The sequence below is a fragment of the Limanda limanda genome, chromosome 7 (genome assembly GCF_963576545.1).
Source record: "Limanda limanda chromosome 7, fLimLim1.1, whole genome shotgun sequence".
In the NCBI taxonomy this organism is placed as follows: Eukaryota; Metazoa; Chordata; class Actinopteri; order Pleuronectiformes; family Pleuronectidae; genus Limanda; species Limanda limanda.
The window spans coordinates 21689428-21708201 of record NC_083642.1 but is presented as its reverse complement, the minus strand read 5'-3'; the positions used below and the strand labels follow the sequence as shown (position 1 = coordinate 21708201).

General features: G+C 42.3%; 1 non-coding gene across 1 annotated transcript; it reads right to left on the bottom strand.

Annotated features, from left to right (window-relative positions):
- Positions 1 to 2431: 2431 nt before the first annotated feature.
- Positions 2432 to 2504, bottom strand: trnav-aac (transfer RNA valine (anticodon AAC)). The gene has a single exon. It is a non-coding gene; the product is annotated as a tRNA-Val (tRNA).
- Positions 2505 to 18774: the final 16270 nt, after the last annotated feature.

The following is an 18774-nucleotide window of genomic DNA, read 5'->3' as shown; positions in this document are numbered from 1 at the left end:
GGTCCACATTTTTTTAGCAGTGTGAACACCAATCTGTTCTGTGCTACATATGAAGAACCTCCTACTCATCTGAGCTGCTGCAGTTTCACTACGATTCTAACAGATCTTTTTTTCTCGTCGTTGATGTGTTTGTAATCACCACCACGATATCAACACTGATCACCACATAATGATCAATACTGTCATTAAAGTGGTCAAATCTTTCTTCACGGGTGCATGTGATTCATTCAGAGTCTCTCTCTGACTTATCTCACGGCGACACACACACACACACACACACACACACACACACACACACACACACACACACACACACACACACACACTCACACTCACACAGTGACATCGAACACATCTGTAAACTCAGACTAGTTCAAAACAACATTGTTCGGTCTTAACTAGCACAAATCACGTACGTGTTAATTTGCATGTAGAGCGGGAAGTGAGAACTGATCACAAGTGGCCCCAGGAGACACATCCAGGATGAATCTTAATGCCAGTTGTGATAACACATACTTAACGCTGGCCACTTATGATGGGATCTCTCAGGATGGATGTTAATACCAGCTCTGACTATGTGATTTGCATTCTCCCCCCACGAGAATATGGGGGGTTCAGTGCATGTTAATGCTACACTATGCTGCAATTGAACCTTGTAGCCCAGTGGACGCGCAGAACAGCACTGACACAACACATCAGCGGATACATGGACATCTGCACAGAGCCTCATGTGCAACCCTTAGCAACTTGCAAGTGAATAAAGCATAACTCTAACTCCACTGGTTGTTCTCAGTTACCAGCAGGAGTCGGATGGGTCTAGGAACTGGGATGAGTGGAGTTAGGAGAAGACAGGTAGAGCAGGGAAAAGAAGAAAGCTTTGATATCGTGCCTCTTCCATGTTGATATAAAATGATAAGATGTGCCTGAGGGGCCACATGTGCATTATCTGAGCTGGCGAGCCTGTTGAATATGCATTGTTCTTTGTAGTGCAGCAGTAAAGGCTAATGCAGGATGTTAACTGAGAACTTAAGTGGATTGGGGTGTGTGTGTGTGCGGTTGAGAGTTGAGGGTTGGGGGTGGTGGTGGATGTATTGGGGTTATGTGTGCGTGTGTGTGTTTGTGTGTGTTGGGGATGGGGATGGGTGCTGGGAGGTCTGCCAAGCACAGGTGTGAGGCAACTACAGCAGCAATGGCAGATGGGCAAACAACAGTGCCATTGTTTCAACAGACACACACACACGCACACACACAAATACAAAGTGCAGCAAGTGTGGCCCATGCAGGCCAGCATGTGTGAGAACAGGATACAGGTTCATCTGTTAGTCTGATTAGCTTCCATCTCCTGCACATAACCCACCCCTCACACACACACACACACACACACACACATCTACCAACAAAACAACACCTGATCCTGTTGATCCAGCTATGTTCAGTCTTGAAAAAGTAGTTCCATGTGCCTTGTCAGATCTACTGCCACCTGATGAGGGTGATGGTGAATTAAGAAGCAGGATCAAGGAACAACAGGCTGTTTGTGTGAATAAATTACTGGAAAGGAATGATCTCAAACACGGTGAATTCACATTTATGCAGCCTTCAATAGCCTGAAACCACACAGTGTTTGAAAGTTGTCATCAGTCACTCTAGAAGCTGCACACATGGCGGCTGGATTTTCACAAATCAACGGACAGGGGGACATGTGAGTTGTATATGTTATGCATACGGACGTGTATGTGGTAATGAGCAAATGTTGGTGGTAATGTGGCACTGGTGTGTGTGTGTTGAGGTGAGAGGCCTCGAAGCCTGAGGGCATGTGTGACCTACGTGTTGAGTTGATATGTAAATCTTCCATGTGTGGTTGGCTTCAGTGTGGTCATTTGTATTTCAAACAATGAGAGAGGCTGAAGTTGAAGGGAAACACTCAGTGACAGCTGATGCTGAAATCAATCTCCCACACGTTCAAAGTTTAGCCGGTGAGTCCTTTTCATGGTCAACTCTTCTGGCACTTTGATTACTGAGCGGTTTACATTCAATTAAAACTCAGTTGTTGTGCCCAGTTTCCAAATTCAAAAGATGATTTTTTAATGATATTGTATATTTTCTTTTACAAGCATGTGTCAAATTGTAGGATACACGTTCTCAATAAGTTGCTCATATTACTCTAACAATCAGGTTAAAGAAGGACTCCAGGGATTTAGCACTTATTCTACCTACTTATTCCACAGACGTCTGCTGTCTGTATTTTGAACACATATCTCGCAAACTGTTTGGCTACTGGCAGCCTGTGAAAAAATAAATCTTCCATGTCAGATCATTTTGATGATCTGATTATTTTAATTTCACAATATTGGACGGACACAGACATTCACGCATTTCATGTGTGCCGCTCTCTGTCATATCATCAACATTTACGGCGCCTGGGGAAAAGGAATGTTTCCGCCCGGTCTCGAACCGGGGACCTTTCGCGTGTTAGGCGAACGTGATAACCACTACACTACGGAAACTGACTGAGAGCACAGTGATCGTTTTTTAATTTTTGTAATGCTTAACACTTTTATTTTTCAATGTTGTGAACTAGGGTCTGAAAAGTGTGTTTAACAGACTTCAGAAATAGCTATCATTCAATGTATAAAATAACAGCAGTTTATAAATTCAAACAAATATTAAACCGAATTCAATTCCATTGGATGAAAATGTAATCTTCACAGTAGATAAACCAGGTTGGATGAACACAACTAACTTCCCTCTGCACCATAGACTGTTTATAAAAAGCTCTGCACACAACGTCCAGCTCACAAACAATAAAAAAGTGACAGTATATTGTAGAACTGTTTAAGGAGGTATCACCAATGACAAGGAATACTTCTGAAATAGCTCCAGAGCATTAACACAGGCAGGATTAGAACCTGCACTTATTTCCATTGATTGGGAAACATGCAAGAGGCTGCAAGGTCACAAGAGGTTTCATCACAAAGTAGCTGACAGAGGCCACCATATCCTGACTTGTAGTCCATAGTGTCTATAGGTCAACCTCCAGAAAAACACTAAGCTCACTCCCCTTTTGACCTAGTTTTCATAGTAGCCTACTGCTCATGGCAAGCATACTAAATGTGCATAATGGTTTGAGTTCCACTTTACTGGAAATATGGTCTTGTGATTATATTTGTTGGCCATGGGCCTCGACAGTATTTATCTGCAGCGGTCTTCTGAATGGGATTTGTCGAGTCAGGCGTCATTAAACACAAGGGCGTAGGATTATATAGGGACGTTAGGGTCCCGACCCTACCAAAATCCAGCCTCTACTGTGTAGTCCCTACCAATAATACACCCGCTGTCCGTATTGTTTAGGCAATAATTATAGTACACAAAGGGTTAAAAATCAGTCTCTGCTAGAAGTCCCGCCTCTAAACAACTATCGCGCTTTGATTGGCTGTAGCGGTTTCCCGCAAACCTATATTCAACCTGATTGGCCGTCCCCGCTGTCACTCCATCTGCTTGTTAAAAAAAAAAAAAAGCTACCGGCAACTTGCTAGTCCCAGACAGGAGGTGCAACAGGACGCCTCAGTGCATAGCTAATATCTGCATCTGCGAGTGTAAGTTCTGCCTTCGGTCACGTCAGCGAGACGGATTTTAGTATCAGTGATGTCATTTGCAGTAACACTTATATTTGTGTGTGTTTTATGCTTGTGCGTGCGCGCGCTGTGCGTGCGTGTGTGCGTGTGTGCGTGTGTGCGTGTGTGCGTGTGTGTGTGTGTGTGTAGGATGTCGAAGAAACGAAAACTGGACATAAGAGACTTCTTTAGAAGTCAACGTGTAAGTTAATTAAAAGGTTATATATTTTAGAGCCATAACAATACTGATATTGATTATTAGTCAGCATAGGCTATAATGCCAAAGAGATCCGCATTTTAAGGTATAGGCCTACCATTATTTTCATGTTTTATTTGTGTGGAAAGGGAGCAATGGTTGGCTGTCTCAGTATGAACGTGTTTTGTCTAGCTTGGAGGAGATGGCATCAAGTGGGTCAAACACAGGCATGAGAGCAAATGGTCTGCGTGAGAGGTTTGAGAAAGGGAAAACGGTACTTGGTCTTTGTCTGACATTAGAAGTGATAGAGGAGCTGGAGTGTCTGAACACATCCCTTCAAAAAAGGACTGAAACTGTTGCAGGTATGAGAAGTGCCATACAGTGTGTGAAATCTACTGTACATGCCAAAAGAAATAAGGAGAGCTTTCATGAGGTTTTTGAGAAAGCAGTGGCTATGGTTGACTCCCTTGGGATTGAGCCCATTCAGATTCCTCACCAAAGAAAGCCACCAAAACGATTCACGAGTGAAGCAAGCCAGCACATCCCCAAGTCAGCAGAGGAGCATTATAGAACAGAGTTCTATAAAATGCTTGATAGTGTGCACATTCAGTTTGAGGAGAGGTTCAACCAACCAGATCTAAATGTCTTGCAAAAGCTGGAGGAAACTCTCCTGACTGGAGAAGTGAATGACATTGTAGATCAGTACCCAGAGCTGAACAGGGACATACTAAAGGTCCAACTAGCCATGTTTAGGTCCAAATACACTGTCAAATCTAGTGTTGAAGTGGCAGAAATAATGAGAGGATTGACAGTTGAAGTGAGAGGTCTGTTTGATCAGGTTGAGTCCCTTATCAGGCTGCTTTTAGTCATACCAGTTGCATCAGCTGAGGCTGAAAGAAGTTTCAGTGCTCTCAGGAAACTTAAAACATGGCTGAGAACCACCATGACTCAAGTCAGATTGAACAATCTTGCAGTGTGCCATGTCCATCAGGAGACACTGGACAACATTGACCTTAAAGAAATCTATCAGCAGTTCATTTCTGTTACAGAAAGACGTAGGCATGTGTTTGGTTCTTTCAAATAGGAAGAGCACAATGGACACTAATCTGTGTATATGTTAGTATTAGCGATTCCTGGCTGATGACCCTGCAGCTGGCTCATGGGCACTGGAGGAAGAAATGCCCAGCAGGAAATTAAACTGACCTGTACATTTAGTGATACACCTGTTGTTGTATTATTTCAAAAATATTTATTTACAATGTTGTTGATGTTGTTTACAGTTGCACCAGAGTAAAGTTGAAAACTCTTCTAAGTTGACTCATTTTCTTTCATTAGTTGCTTTAACCTATAACATTACAGAATGCATATTCTCTTTTGATATTCAGATATGCATTATAAACATGTTAATTAAGCCGATTTATTGATTTTTTTTTTCAATTATCATTGGAAATACAAAAAAAACCTATCAACTTTAGGAAGCACTTTCATATCCCACGGACCCCACCAATGTCCAAATCAAACCTACTCCCTTGATTAAACATGACTCTTTTTACAAGTTTCAAGTGTAAGTGTGTTGTGTTTGTGTGAGTCAAATGTTAATGCAATACTGACCTGTAAAATAATGAACTAAATCCCCAGGATGGTACAAGCCCAAGCTTCAGCTGCAGCTTGGGACGGTTCCGACTTAAAACTTGCAACGTGCAAATGTAAAGAACTGTATAATCCATCCAACCATACATACATACAGACAGACTTGGTCAGTCTATCAAAGGGTTGCTATAATGTCCCTGACCTGAAAACAACAAGCTTGAGTTTCTTCTTTCTTTTTTTAACCCACCGCCAGGGGTGGACTGGCCATCTGGCATACCGGGCATAATCCCGGTGGGCCGTTGACCCAATGTGGGCCGGTCTGGTCCGCTATGTTGTTTTTTTGTTTTTTTTCTCTTCTTCCTCTCTAAATTCCCTCCAATTGGGCCGGCCAATTGGCTACAGAGGGCTAGCAGTGTGTTGCCAGCATCGACACATATTATTGGTCTATTGTTTGTCATTGTCAATCAATCATGGGCTGACAGGCTCAGAGAGCCCTGACAATGCTGTCAATCACAATACAAACCGGGGGCGGGAGTCGCGGGACTGGCTGCTGCTGAGACAGAAACTTAACTTAATGGATAATAAGAGTAAAAAAACGCCCGGGTGGCGCTGAGAAGCATCGGGAAAAAAAGCAGAAGTCTCTGGAGGTGGAGGCTGCTAAATATGCCAAATAGACGGACCTATGTGGTGCCGGGTTCACCAGCCCAGCAGCAGCAGGTGCGCCGGGAGACGAGCGAGGAGGACTCGACAATGATGAGCGAGTGGAGGCAGACATGTGAGCGCGCATTTTCAATTTTCAATACACTCTCCAAACTGGCTCGTTACTTGAGCAGCGGAGGTTGGCGTCGCACGCCTCTACCCACGGCGCACCCCCCCCTCTCTCTCTCTCACTCTCTCTCTCTCTCTCTCACTCGCTGCCCCCTCCCTCCTGAGATGTGCAGGTCCCGGTGGCGTGTTTGCCGTCGGGGGGGGGGGGGGGGGGGGGTTGGTCTATCCCTCCGCAGGTTCACCTTCAGAAATCTTGTTACGACTTTTACTTCCTCTAGAATAGGATAAGAGATAGTGTCTTATTTTGTGTGCCTAGATCTGGTTTCCCTTTGCTGAGTTATCATAAGGGGCATTGTGTATCACTCTTGCTACTGATGAGAGGTCCATGTTTAGTGATATTTACAGAATGTCTTAGTGGTTATACTGCGGTTTATTAATGTTCTTGGGCAGACACAAGAGGCACTTGTTTATAGTTAATTCTTTGTTGTCTCTAGATGCACTGGTCCATTACTATTTGAACCTCAGCATCTAGGGTTCAAAATTGGTAAAATTATACATTATATGCATATTGTTGTTGTAATTTTTCAGTCAGTTGAGTTAAATCTTGAGGAGAAACATTTTGGGTTGTTTTGTGTCTGTAAAGACCTACTATAAAAAGAGCTTTGCATTTTTTATTTTAGTTCTTGTACTTTTGATACTTAAGTACATTTCAACACCAGATACTTTTGATACTTAAGTACTTTTAATATGAGCTACTTTAAGACATTTAGAAGACATAAGTTACGTCAATTTAATGGCAGATGTGCTCGGCTAATTATGTGGGCCGGTCTGAGCCAAAAAATGCCCGGGCCGTTTTGTTCTCCCAGTCCAGCCCTGCCCACCGCTGTTCAGACGACCTACTTATTGAATGTAATGATTAATGGTTTATCTGACAGAAGGAAACATATAGAGTGTATCTTATCCGGAGTCTATATTTTAGGCAATTTGCCACATTCTCACTCAAATAAATGTTAGCAGAGAGTACTCATAACAGCTGCTAATACGAAAAATTGCAATGTTGTGTTGAATTGGAGCAGCAGTGATACAGACAGACTTTGACCTGACCAACCAAAGATGTTTGCATTTTTGAAGTTACCCACAAACGTTTCCATTATGTGTTATCTCTGAAACTTTCAGATTTAGGTTTAAATATGTATTTGTGATATACAGCAATTCATAACTAACAGAACTTTCTACATATCGGGTCAAACTGGAGTGACAGATGTTCCCATTTGTTAACCCAAGTAGAATGACCTACTCCTTAAGGCACATTCTTCATCTCCTCCATCCATATCGTGTGACTGCCAGCGGAAAGGCCATTGTAGATGTGTAAGGAAGCGCAGAGGGACGAGCGAGAAGAGTCACAGCTCAGAATAAAGTTGTGGTGGATTCCTGAAGGGCTGAGGAGCGAGGTCGTCCTCCGACTGACTGACACCCCCCCCCCTTAAGGCTCCTCAGATACTCCATTCAAAACCACCTGTTGATTCAGTTCCAGATGACCCCACTGGGCTCACCGATATCAGATGAGCTGGAGAGAGGGAGGAAATGGAACAGGAGGGTTTGGATAAGGGGGGAAATTAGTGTTTTATGGTTATCCATGCATGCCTCCATGTTTCTGAGTCTGGGTCATCGGTTCTGCCCTGTTTGTCAAAGTCAGAGGCCAAATTCTGTGCAAAAAGTAAAGTAGAAAAGGTTAAACGTGATATTAAGCAGAACAAAATTTAAGATTCATTGCGAAGGGAATATAATGGGTCAAAGTTCTTCAAAGTCCATTTGGATCTGCTTCGCCACAGTAAGTGAATGAACAGGAAACATTTGCGTATAAGTAACCAGGGCCTACTCACATATAAAACACAACACAATAATTTGCTTTGTGTTTGGCGTGAACAGAGCATGAGTCTACAGTGTAGCAGGAGAACCCAGAGGAAACCCATACAGACTAATGGAGAACATGCAGACTCCTCACAGAAAGATCCCAACTAAGCTGAGAACCTTCTTGCTGTGATCAAGCTAACCACTGCCATCAAGCTGTACTTAACCTTCACTATGTTTGATACGTTTTAAAAAGTGTTATATTTACTATAATCACAATTTTGTTCATCATTTTAACATGCTAACATTTTCTTATCAGCACAAAACATAAACAGCAGCCAAAATATGAAAGAGAGTTAAGAAGAAAGGAAAGCTAAAACAAGAATACACAAGTATGAGCATGGCAGTGTTTATTTAACCTTTGGTTATATTTTGTTATGGTGTGCAAAGGCATCATAATATACAAAAAATTGTGAAGAAATACATGCAGGGGAAAGCCTTGAATTTATGTTGAATCGGCGATCCCATCAGGTGGTTTATCACACCAGCATGTTCTGGTTTGAGTTTCCTCCCAGAGCGACGTGTCTGGGTTAGAGAGGCCAATACCCAAACCACTTCAAATAATGGCATTGTTTAATATGAAGGAGCAGCAAGCAACCCCCCCCCCCCCCCCCCCCCGCCATATGTTTGAGGTCCTCACCCTACAGACACCCTGTAAAGAAAACTAATGTTGGCCACTCGTAACCACAGTATCATTCTTTCTATCGGTCACGACCCAAACCTCATGACCACAGGTTGGACTGTAAATCAACTGGTAATTTGAGAGCCTTCGACCTTGTGCACCAATCTTGCTCCATAGCTCGCAGCAAACCTCAGTGTGCGAGTGTACTCTCAGCTGAACTTCCAATAGTTCAATGAAAAACTCTCTCTAAAAACCGCTTGTCCTGGTCTAGCTGAGTATAATAGATCCATCTGTGAGGAAGCTGCCTAATAACGGCACCTCAGATGTGAAATCGGCGGTAGGTAAGTTTAAAGAGCAACAGTAAGATAAACACTCACAGTTTCCGTTCCCCTCCTCCCTCCGCTCAACCTGCCAGTAGCAATTAGCTGCAGGTGATTGACAACACAGGCTCCAGCTTCCATGCTGCACTGATCCCACTTGGTCGGATGCCCGAGCTGCAGACTCAGGTTGAAAGCAAACAGGACTGACGATTACGCCAAGATTCTGACATATTCCACCGCTTATTTATGTTCACACATTTGCTGAGCTCACAGAAAATATCCACGCATAAAGTAAACCCTCTATACCCACAGGTACTTTACCTCGTCAGCGAAAAGTTTCATTCTGCATGGTTTTTGATTATTTAAACAGTTGGTCAGTCATTAGTAATTTTAAAATCATCTCGACGCAGTCCTCGGTTGACGTGTCGACGATGTTTCATTTATCATTTCCTTTTGTCCGTGATCCGGTCTCGCTCATGAATCTCCGTCACGGCTGCAGCTTGTCTCCACTGCTGCTAAAACCTTTAAGTCTGATGTCGTGCTGGCACTTGCATTGTCCGTCACGTTCTCTTTATTATTACATCTTCACTATCTCACGGTTGTAGCCGTCATCGCTGCTGGAGCCTGGGTTATGTGAGAACTTTTGGAGCAGCACCCACCCACAATAGGCCCTGATGTCACCTCTACAGCAGCACCTGTCCGGCACCCCCCCCCCCCCCCCCCCCCTTCAGTGGTTTGTGGTTTGTGGTTTGCTGAGGTAGGCATGTCTGGCACGTCCAACTCTGACTCCGAGTAATGGAGGGCTGTTATATGCCAATGAAAGTGTTGGGACAGCTGTGTGTGTGGGTGTGGGTGTTTGTGTGTGTGTGTGCGTGTGTGCGCGCGTGTGTGTGTGTCACATGCAAATAAAGCAGATTTTGAAAACACTGGGTTGCTGAAATAAATGTTAGTCTGTTATATACATTGACAAATTAGTTATTTAAATGTTCGTGAAAGGCACCTGCACTTGTTCCTTCTTTATGAAAAATTCCAAATATACTTTATTTTCAATGGGAGTTTCTCGATCAACTGAGATCCCATTCAGACCTGGCTTTAACATTGGTACTGAGGGATCCAATCACAAGTGGCCACAGGTCTGAATACATCCAAATGCGATTACTCAGATGACATTTGGATGTGGTCTGGGGCGTATGCGTCCAAATTCTTTTCACCGTGTGAAATATCTGTGACACATCTGCAAACTCAGACTGGGCCAAAACAACATCACTGGGCCTTCGCAACCACAAAGGACGTGCGAGTTTGCTTGCAGAGTAAGAAAGTTAGATCTGAGGTGTTCACAGGAGACACATTCAGGATTGGATCTCTCAGGACGGATGTTAATACCAGGTCTGAATGGGGCCTAATTTATGCATCCAGCACGTTTGTGATTCAGCCAATAAAATACAGGAGACTTCAAAAAAAAGAGGAAAAGAATGTAGCAGGTGACAGGGACATGGGGAAGTTGGGGGGGGGGGGGGGGGGGGCGGGTACAACAATAGCCCCACACGTCAGCCATCTGGTTGTGAGAGAGGCTTTACTTCCTTTAAAATAAGGACATCTTAATGCTTGAGGTACTTCTCACCAATGGTGATTGGAATAAATGTATTTGTTGAATTTGTTGAAGAACTGGTCAGGTTTACAGGGGATTCATTCTAAGAGGCTGATCCCTGACCAGCTTTGATCAGTGGTGGTAGCAGCACGGCAGCAGTAGTAGAAACACAGCAACAGTTGTGGTGGTGGTTGTAAGAGTATCTCCGGTTCCACTGCAAAGATGTTTTGTCTCATTGTGTAAGCTCTGTTTCTGGTTCCACATTGCGAGCTCAAAATTCTTGCGGTAAACACGAAATACTTGTCGTGTTTTTCAGTCTCATTTCTGTCATGAAAATGGTTTTAAAAAATGTGAAGAATACCAGCACAAAATGTTTGGAAAGTACCGACACACACGAATCCTCACATGCTGACACACCCAGGTGTACCAAGCATACTTACAAAACTGTACTAAACAAAAAAAAAGAGAAAGAAAACTTTGCGGATGCTGATCAGATGATATATTAAGGTGAGGCAGGTATGTGTGTGGGCAGATGTAAAATGCCGGCATAAGAGATGGTATCGCATAGCTACCTTGTTCACAGAGCAACTAGAGGTGGTGCTATGCAACTGCTGCCTTCACCAGAAAGGTTTAAATAACCTCAGGGTCGTTTAACCTCTGCCATCATAAACACACCTAAAATGACCCTCCAGATGGTAAATTGCTATAAACGCTCAGACGTTCACTTTCACTTGTGGCGCTGTCACAAGAGGCTGCTGCATTGCAGTGTTTAGACAGCCTCCCTGCAGCTGTTGCATCCATACTGTCAAGTGTGTGAATGCAGGGTGTGTGAGCGTGCTTGCATGTGTCTGTGTGTGTGTGTGAGCACCAACAGGCAGGTGCAATCATGTACCTACTCGTTCCTTTGCCCTATGGGCGAGTCACCAGTCATGAGTGCTGTGGGAGCTGCTGGTGCTGGTCAGTGTGGTGAAGTTGGTGCAGCAGAGCGATGTGTATGACAGCTGTTTGTGGAATGGCAGTTCATTTCCATGCCTGTCTGTCAGAGCTGCTTTGCCGAGAGCCTGTTCTCGCTTGTTGATCCCTTTTCAACAAACACCAAATACCACAGCAAGTCTCTCTGCACCTGTGAGGCCCAGCAGCTCTGCCTCCACAAGGGCGTGAGACGGGAATAAAAGAACCTCACAATGACGGTGAATTTTTGACATGCATAGTTTCGTTCTCAGGAAGTCCAGCCCACACATGTTCCCAAGTGGATCTGTCCAGTCTCACCAGCCCAAACCACAAAGTGAACGGAGTTCAGACACATTTCCAATTACCTCCATAACTTGATTTCCCTGTACAATCAAATTCCTTGAGTCTATGCAGGCTGTTGACTCTCAGTATCTTCCCACAGACTGAACAGGAATCTACAAACACACTGCAGGGGCCTGCACACAATATGATGTCGATCTGTCAAATAAATGTTGAGACTTTTTGCTGTATAAATGAAAACTTTGACCTCCTGAGGTCCGTGGATATTTGTACAAAAGGTCATACTAATCCAACTGATGGCTGTTGAGATACTGTCTCTCAGGAGCAAAGTTTTGAACATGGAGCTGCATTGTTAGTGGGATTATAACCTGTATGTAAGTTTCTTAGAGGCAGTATAGGATGTAAGCAAGTACAGTTACTCAAATGCACAAGCTTGAGGTACCTGTACTGAACTCAAACATTTGTAGTTCATGCTATTTACATCAGCCTAGGAGATTATCTTTTTTCTTTGCCGTTGTTTTTTTAATATGAGGAGGATTAAACAAAAACTACTCAAAACTAAATATTGTGGAAGGATACTAGCCAAAAAAGAAGCCATGACAGTTTGGTGAGGATCTGGATAAAGTTTCGCCCTGCAGGCATTTTTTTCACTTTCTTGAACATTTTCCCACATTTTCATTAATTTGTCAGAGAAAAATTCATGGACCTTGATGGAAATAATCTAACTAATATACTAATATATATCAGCGTGTGCAATATGTTGCGGATCCAAATAAAAATCCAGATCTAGTATTTATTTATTCATTTATTTATTTCACATATTGTATAGACAAAATTGTGGAAAAATAAATACAATAAAGAATTGATAGTGACAATTTTTGGCCAACCTACATAAGGTTTTATTTACTGTTAATTTTATGATCTTTTTGATACATTTTTGTTATGTTTTTATCTCTGCTTTGCATGGTGACCTTTAGTTATGCGAAAGGCACCTATAAATAAAATTATTATTATTACTATTATTTTATTATTATTAAATCTCAATTAATGGTAATAATAAAACATATTTCATTGCATACCCTTATGAGCTGTAGCCATGCAGATAGCTTCGGTCTTATCTGCTGAGATTTCACTTTCTGAGATTTCTGCCCCTACCAAAATACAATAGAAGTTACTGGAGGAGTATTTGCAATGATCAAAACATTTAGGATTGATGGGGTGAAACGAGCAGCAACTCAGAATATTCCTTCAATCATAGCCTGAGATACTTTCCTGGAACTTTGTTTTAACTGCCCAAGGCGTATGAGGTGAGGCGGTTTCCATGACATGACAGCTCCAGAGTGAGACGTGAGTCATTTAAAGCTTTATGTGCAAAACGATAATGATAAGAAAATTGGGACTTTTCAAAATAGGTTTCAGCAGGGAGAAATGGTTGGGAGCCAGCAGCTGTGAACCATTAGTGGTGCGGCACCTGAAGGCAGCTCCGCTCTGACCTCAGCTTTTGGCCATGGTGCTGGCGGCTTGATTGGCCCAAATGTAATTCTGGTGTCAGGTACAATCAGCTCTCCTCCATGCAGAGGACGCTTTATGCACATGTGCAGAAATTAGATCTTTGAACTCTCCTCTCCCTTTGCTTCCTCTCTCATAAAACATCATAGAGGGGCTCGGCTGGTAAAATACAAGTGTGCGTGCAGCTCGCTGACGTCGTCTGGCAGCATTTTTAAGTGTTGACATCCTTTAAAACAAGTTGCATCTTGATGGCAGCTTTAGGACCATCAAGATTCCTTGCATCAGATAAATGGTTTGCTTTTTAGAACCAATGTACTCTGAAATGTTACTTTGATTGCACAGGAATTCCAACTGTATATTGCTCCTTTTCTACCTGGTCGCTCCAAGCCACGTTAGACTGCTTATTTGTCTGAAAAATGTGGAGTGAAGTGGAACAAGACTCTTCCCACAAATGAGAAACAGTTTTCTTTTCAAAAACAAGTGTTTAAGAGCAACTTCACAAGAGAGAAATAAACTGAGTCTGGGAAAGAAGAGAGACCTTAACCAATCTCCTCTAAGAATGCAGAACGGACAAATATTACGATTGTCAGAGGCACAGCTTTCCGGTTTACACAACTTAAAAGGCTCCAGAGTCTCTCACCAAGACATAAATCCATGTGAAACTAGACTTTGGTAATTGCCTAAATCTCTGGTGAGGCCACAGTTTTCCATAAATCATAACATGGCTGAGGTTTGAGGGCAGCAGTGATATTCTTGTAAACAGCTTGTAGCTTGTTAGTGCCCTGGATGCTTCAGCAGAGGCGACTCAGAAACCGGCAAATAACAGAGAGAACAATTAGCTGCATGCGCGCGCACACACACACCCACACACACACACACACATACGCACACACACACGCACACAGTCATGGCACCATAACCTCAGAGGATATAACATTGACAAACAGAGAGACTCATTTAAACCTTGACCATAGCTACTTGCCAAACCTAATCTAAACCTAAACCTAATCTATTCTTAATCTTACCCTTAACCTAAATCTATAATCAAAAGAATAACTAAACTTAAACCTAACCTTGTTCTAGAGCCAAACCTAATCTTAGCCTAACCTTAACTTAAACCTTAACCTTACTTAAACCTAACCTTAAATGGAACCTAACACAACCTCTCCTCAGACAAAATCGCAACCTAAAACAAAGCCTAAGCCTAAACCTTGATCTAAACCAAGGCTGGTGCTATGGCCTTTAAAACTTGAGTTTATAGAGGGATTTCAAACATATAAGCATGGTTATAATAAGGGACTGTCTAAATTGTTATCTTAACACCCACAGCCCCCGCGTGCCTGTCCCTCATAGTGCTCATTTGGGGTGTTGCATTTTTTTTTTCTTCTTAAAATTCAATTTACATCATGTAGACCTGCTGTCTTTCCCCATAAGGATGACATGTCCCCATAATGTGACTGTGTTAACAGATATACTAGGTCCCCACAACATGACTAATACCTGGACTACACAAACAAGCACACACACACCTCTGAGGAGCCCTGGCTGTCCTCTTTAAACGACTTCCTTTGTGTGTTTTTTATCTCTTCTATTTCCACTTGAATGTTTTCCATTATTAAAAAATAACAACCCTATAATTTTCTCTGCTAGTGATTTCAGCGCTGAGCAGGCAGAGCCTGCTGAACAATCAACACACCCTGACTGGCATAATAGGTCTTTGTACTCCCCCCACCCCACCGCTGCATGGAAAAAACTTTTATTCAGAATGAGTCCAGGCACATGCACACTGTTTTCAAACCTGCAAGCACCTCATGAGAACGGAAATCCAGTTTTGCTGTGCAAGCACAATCTCAAGACTTTCATACTTATTCACAACTGGCTGACAGATTGGGTTCTGGAGGCAAGAGAGTGGTTAAAACCCAGAATAGATGGAGGTTGAAAAAAAGTCAACAAAACACAAGCCTGTCTTTTATTTTCCCTGAAACGTGAAAGAACCACGAATCAACGTCGCATCTCCCTGGAGCCAGATCACAAGCCCAAAGCCTGCTGCTGCCGGGAGGCAAGGAATGGAACAAGACACACAATGTAATATGTGGACCATAGCACTATATTTAACTAATGCTAATTTGAATGCAATAGTAGCCAATGTTGACTTGACATGTTCATGCCTATTGTATTTGATTGTTTTATTTTAAAATGCTTTCTTGCATGATCTGAAGTTTGTGTGTAAACGTCCAGATGAGGATTTAAAAATCTGCACTGGCATATTATGAAAAAAAACAAGAGAGATGGGAAATTGAATATGAAATCTCGTGCATTACATCTCAGATATCAGATTGCAACTAGGACACGGAGCCATGATGTCACAGAAGGGCGTTGTGTTTATGGCGCTTGAGTCACCAGGGTGAGCCCATATAGCTGCGGCGCTGCCTGTCCACACCTATGTCTGTACTGTGACCCCCATCAGTCACTTGATCTGGTTCCCACTGTAAGGTGGAGGCATGGCATTGTTGCATTTCATTCAGAGGTGTTTGCCTGATTCTGACCTTTCATATCCGTCCCGGAGAAGTGCTCTCACTTTACGTGGGCAGGTATTATAAGTCAGCTGTGTTACACTGTTTGCACGACAGAGTGTTTATATGGTTACAAGATGGATTGGAAGTTGAAGTTGAGAGTTACAGAAATCATAAGCCGTGGAAATTTTGCAGGGAGAGCGCCTTGTAAACATTTTTCTGAATGACCTGATAGAGCCTGTGTATTTATCTACTCGACCTTTGCCTTGTGTTCCTCCAGTAACGTTCTGGTTAAACACTTAAACACTAAGCCAGCATTTTATTAATCTCATTTCAATATTTCTCTACAACTTGTGGTCACACAACTTCTCCTAGTCCAGTTTACTAAAGTTTAGTTTATCATAGCTTAGCTTAGTCAAGCTTGGCTTACTTTAGTTTTGCCTAGTGTAGCTTAGCTTTTATGAGGTTGGCTTAATTTAGTTTAGTTCATCTTAGCTTAAGTTAGCATAGCATAGCTTAGCTTAGCTTAGCTTCAATGCATATATGTGTGTTTGTGTTTTCTTGTGAAAAATTGCATTCCAGAGCTCTTATCAGTGGGGGATCTTGGATTTTTGTCAGGGGCCATAAAGGGGCCACAGTTTACACAACTTGTACAAATCCTGATTCAGTAAAGTCTAAAGTACACACATCGTTGAATAGATTTGGAAAATTCTTCCTTGTTCATGCACATTGAATACTTCAAAATGAAAATTAAAAAATGTATTCATGACAAATTTACGTTACAAATGCTGTTTCTACCACCTTAAACAGTGATTGGTGATACGTTTGGCTGTTGGATGCACAGTAATCAAAGTAAAACATTTCTTATAGCTTCTTTTTCTGTTGGTTTCTGTTTTCTCATGTAAGCATAATTTACACAAACACAAGCATGAAATGTTGAGAGTCCAAAGCCAAAACAGACACAAACAGCAAAACAAGCACTTATCAGACTCTGAAAAACCAGACTTTGAATGTTCAACATTCTTTTCATTTTCGAGCTAAAGCTGGATTTTCCTAAATGTCATCTTGTGGCGAAGAACCTAAGAGGGGAATAGCTCAGGAGTAAGAATGAGGTCTACTTTAAGCATGAGGGCACACGACTCCTCCTCGACTCGGCTTCTTCGCCCAAGGGCAGAGCCTGTAATCTTAGTAGAACTGTGATTCAGGAGAAGAGTTGGGCAACAACGCAAAGGAAGTATCTTGAATTTCCTCCTTGTCTTGCCTTTCCACCATCGTGTCCCGATCTGATTTGCTTCTTCCCACACAGCAAAAAAAGTACATCAATTAACATTCCAAGACTGGTTCCATCAGGGTAATCATTAACGCCTCTCCTCTCCTGCATGGCCACACTGCTTTCTCTCTACTGTAGGCATAATGACAGGACACTGAAAATGCTAGTAAATCATGGCTGTGACCCTCCTTACCCACCCCAGGGGGCTCGGTAGCCAGCTCCGGCTGCTGCAGCTGGGGTTTCTCAGTGTCATCCCTGACCTGCTGCTTCAGACTTGTGGGTTAATGATGAAAGATAACAGCCCATGATGCATTGCAGGCATGTGTTTTGTTAAAAAAAAATCACAACTTCTTTGCTGAGAAGTTGCCTATGATCTAAAAGTCATACAGTGCCTCTGAATCCCTGCAGGACTCCCGCCGGGATTATCTGTCACCCACTGTGCTCTTGAATTTGAAGGGTGAAGCCGGAAACCTTAATTTTGAAGCCGCAGTCTTAAAATTCCCAAAACCGTGGAGCTGTTTGCCTCTGGGATGAGTCTATAACTGCAGCTTTGACAACCACGTTGCTCATGTGCCTTACTCCACAGCCATTTTAATACCGATCTAAAAACTGAGCGGCTAGGATCTATAATTTGTCTCTGGCATTCGTGGTTTGTCATTTCGTGTTATTTGGCACAGTTCCAGAGTGTGTGGGTGTATAGACTTTACATATATAAAAGTATATGTAAACAACTATAATGCTTGTATATGGTAGAATGCTTAAAGATGTAATAAATAATAAGAATAAGAATATAAAAGGGTGGAGCGACCCAAGTATGTTCCCAGCAGTATGCAGTAGACCTATGCAAATAATTATTCCTAACCCAGAGAGACATGTCAAGACAAGATCCCCCACAATTCCCTGTGCGGCAGAACAGAATTAAACCCAGGTCGTGTCTTGCAAATAAAAACAATAGAAGTTCAAACACAGAGATCTCATTTGCTTATATGTATTTTAAAGATCAAAGTAAAGTATCTCTGTTTCATAGGTGCATTTTTTCCATGTGATACCAACTTTGCTCCAGGTAATACAGTTATATCATGACAACACATTTCACAGAACCACCTATTTTCCCGGTGAACTGAAAATACAACTGACTTCTCTGGTAGGCTGATCCCCTCTGAGTCCTGGCCGTGGAGGTATAGTCATTTGCTGACATCTTCTGACGGTAGAATGGACTGCAGCACTGACTATGATGACCTTTGATCAAATGTACAGCTCTGATGGAAGTACTTTCACTAGTATAAGTTTTGCAACTCCTAGAAAGAGTTTTTTTGAGGATCATCTCTTTGATCCCATGTGCAGACATTTTTAATTGGAAGGCAAAGTATAGTAATATAGTAATAAATCAGTGAGGTAATTTCACAAGTGATATTAGGAAAAGCAATTATAAGTGATATAGTAATAAGTTACAAATGTATACAATGCAGAGGATTAGAATAAAAAAGAAACTGACTGCTACTTAAATATTCTTAGGTAATCAGTTATGAAAAACAATGTCATATATTATTTAACATTATATCTATTAACCTGGACACATTCCACCTCACCAGTCTGCATCAACATGATGCAACTTTAGCTTCCAA